The following is a 3,538-nucleotide window of genomic DNA, read 5'->3' as shown; positions in this document are numbered from 1 at the left end:
TCAGGATAGTCAGGACACGTTACGTAAATCCTGCGTAACCCAGTAATTGCCAATTGTCTCCCGGGTCGGGAGGACACGTTACGTAAATCCTACGTAACCCAATACCTTCTACTGTCTTCCGGGTCGGAAGGACACGCTGCGTAAATCCTGCGTAGCCCCCACACGTACCACTGTCCTCGGGGAAGGGCACGTCACGTAAATCCTGCGTGACCCTGTACGTATTCCTGTTCTCGGTTTAAGAAGAACACATGGTCGCACTAGTCTAGTAAGTACCATAATGGGAAGCCCCCATTGTTAAGGATAAATGTGAGAATCCCTCACCAATAGTATATACTCGTGTGGAAAGCCCCCACTAGATGAACTTACATATTACTGTTACGAACTTACTTTCTGTGAACTCGCTCAACTAGTTTGTTGATTATTTGCTGCATGCCTTGCAGGACCTTAGGTACTTAAGGAGCTTGCACAAGGAGGAGCAGGTCGTTGTGGGCAAAGGATCGTGAATGCTATTTGAACACTTATGATGTTTCACACATTAATATTTATGTTTGGGTTTACTTAAATGCTTCCGCTATACTTAACTATATTACAGGTTCAATATGATTGGTGGTTAAGATCCTGGTCATGTCACGCTCCCAAGCGGTGGTACTCCGCGTGTGGGATTTTGGGGGTGTGACAACAATAATTCCTAGAATTAATATCACCTGAAGATTCTTGAACAACCAAAGAACCAACAATGGCGTATACCTGCAACACGAAGAAGATATACATATACTTCACCATCAGATTCATCTCATGAAGAAGATGAATCAATAATCCCCAAACTCCAAACCCTACTTACCCAAAAATAATCAAAACAAAATAACAAAAAAATAATAACAACGCTATTTGTCTTTAAAGAGAACCATATTCTCAAATGTTTTGGGCTGGGATGGCCCGAAGCACTTTCTATCATGAATCAATAATGTATTTTTTAAAATTTTTATGCCGCGTCAAGTAGTATGATTTTTCAAAAATAATATTATTTTGACATAAAACGATTAAAATGTTGTATGCACTAAAAGTTTATATTATGTTGGAACTCATATTCTCAAATGACTAATTTCAAGATGCTAACTGAATCTTACTTCTCGTTTGAAGGTTCGTTACGAAGAACTTCAGGTGCCATCCATTGAGGCTGTAAAAGACATAACCATAATCAATAAATTTTTTGCCAGTTTTGACACTTCACCAAGAAAATAGCGAAAGAAAATGTTCTTACCGTCCCTCCCCGGATCTAGCAGATAAAAAGGTTGCATGCTTCAATTTTAAAAGACCGAAATCCCCAACCTGATGAATATCATGGTAGATTTAAATCATAAGCTAAAAAAACAAAACTTTGAGAAGGGTAAAAATGGAAATGATCACCTGAAGATTCTTGAACAACCAAAGAACCAACAATGGCGTACGCTTGCAACACCAAGAAGATATACATAAACTTCACCATCAGATTCATCTCATGAATAAGATGAATCAATAATCCCCAAACTTCAATCCCAGCTCACCCAAAAATAATCAAAACAAAATAATAAAAATAATAACAACAACACTATTTGCCTTTAAAGACAACCATATTCTCAAATGTTTCGGGTTGGGATAACCCGAAGGACTTTCTGCCATGAACCAATAATTTATTTCTTAACAATTTTTTTGGTGTGTGAAATAGTCTACTTTTTCAAAAATAATATTATTTTGAAATAAAACGATTAAAATGTTGAATGCAGTAAAAGTTTATATTATCTTGGAACTCATATTCTCAATTGACTAATTTCAAGATGCTAACTGAATCTTACAGCTCGTTTGAAGGTTCGTTACGAAGAACTTCATGTGCTATCCATTGAGGCTGCAAAAGACATAACCACAATCAATATTTTTTTTCCTAGTTTTGACACTTCACCATGAAAATAGCGAAAGAGAATGTTCTTACCGTCCCTCCCCCGGATCTAGCAGATAAAAAGGTTGAATGCTTCAATTTTGAAAGGCCGAAATCCCCAACCGGATCAATATCATACTATATTAGGTTGCTTCATTATTAAAAATAACAATAATTAACAAATATCAGATCATTTAAACAGTGTTACTCAGTGAAACACTACCTTCAACCTATTAATTATACATAAATAAGAGCCATAGCATTTTACAAAATAAATAAAAGATCAATTCCATACAATGTGTTGTTACTACTGGTTTTTGAACCTGATTTCCGCCTCAAAACCGACTAATAATTAGAAACCAAAACACCAAGGGTAAATAAAGAAATTAGCAACCTGGTTTACGGATGTTGAAGACAAAAACACCTAATCAACTAACAGATGAACAATAAACAAAAAACCACAACGAATTAATTCATAATATCAAAACTTAAATCATCAAATCAAACCAAATATAAAACACTCAAATTAACCCAACTAATTTCATCACTACATATTCAAAAAACCAAAACAAAAATTTGAACTGAACATGTAAGATCAAACGAAATCAGAAAGTACCATTTTTAAACGAATCGCACCATCGTCAGTGGTTTAGGGTTTAGTGTCGTCACATTCAGGCGTGCATCACTGACGTCGAGTACCGCCTTCGCACACATCAGCGACTTCATTGCCTTCGGAGATTGATGCATATCGCGGTAGTGATTGAGGCAAAGGGAGATTAGGGTTTCAAAAAGTTGAACTGTGAGAAAGACAGATGATGCAAAATTGGTGATTTCCCTTAAAATTCATCGAGGAGGGGTTTGTTTGTGGAAGATTATCTTCAGAGGTTGAGAGAACCCTAATTAAAACGAATAACGTGGATGGAGGCGGATTATGATTTTGTAATATATTATTTTAATCAAATTTATTTTAAGAATTGCATTTAAAACATCATAAATTTGACTTTAAAATAGAACATGTAACTAAATTTTAGATTATATATAGATTTTTTTCGAAGTCAACTCACCCAGCATCTCTGCAAAATCTCCATCTTGATATTTTTTGTGGCCCTTAATTTATGTGTTAATATTTTATTTAATTTATTGGCTTGTTCTTTTATTAAATATTAGTGTTAATACCTGTGAACTTCGTGGGTAGGAGAAAATAAGATGTTATTGAGGTATTGACAAAGAACATTATACGTATATGTTGATCATAATGAAATTCTCCGAAGGAAATTATTATGGAACTCTCAGGTAAATAAAGTAATTTAAACAACCAACATACTATTGATATAAATAAAACGAAAAGATAAATAAATGATGAAATTAAGTTTCTGTAGTTCGAAAAGAAATATATAGCATATTCAAGATAAAACACTACAAATTTAAGCAAACAATCAAACTATAACAGTATTTTATAGAAGACTATGTTTAAACGTAACCCTAAAAACATAACAACAAAGAAGAAGTCGAAGCTTACCCGTTCAATGGATAAACAAATCGACAATTTCATTGCAATTTTTGTTAAAACAATTAAACACACTACACGGGTGAACCCCAATGATCGCAAAATGTATTCACTCACTT

General features: G+C 34.4%; 1 long non-coding RNA gene across 2 annotated transcripts; it reads right to left on the bottom strand.

Moving 5' to 3' along the window:
- Positions 1-574: 574 nt before the first annotated feature.
- On the bottom strand, positions 575-2,066 carry LOC110928042. Of its 2 annotated transcripts, XR_004883798.1 has the most exons (5): positions 1,967-2,066; positions 1,408-1,882; positions 1,262-1,329; positions 1,128-1,177; positions 575-747 (listed from the first exon to the last, which is right to left on the bottom strand). It is a non-coding gene; the product is annotated as an uncharacterized LOC110928042 (long non-coding RNA). The 2 variants fall into 2 exon arrangements; XR_002586096.2 differs by having other exon boundaries at positions 1,262-1,882.
- Positions 2,067-3,538: the final 1,472 nt, after the last annotated feature.

Source organism: Helianthus annuus, chromosome 16, assembly GCF_002127325.2.
Source record: "Helianthus annuus cultivar XRQ/B chromosome 16, HanXRQr2.0-SUNRISE, whole genome shotgun sequence".
Classification (NCBI taxonomy): Eukaryota; Viridiplantae; Streptophyta; class Magnoliopsida; order Asterales; family Asteraceae; genus Helianthus; species Helianthus annuus.
Note: the sequence above shows the minus strand (reverse complement) of the source record. Positions and strands in the feature narration are given on the sequence as shown.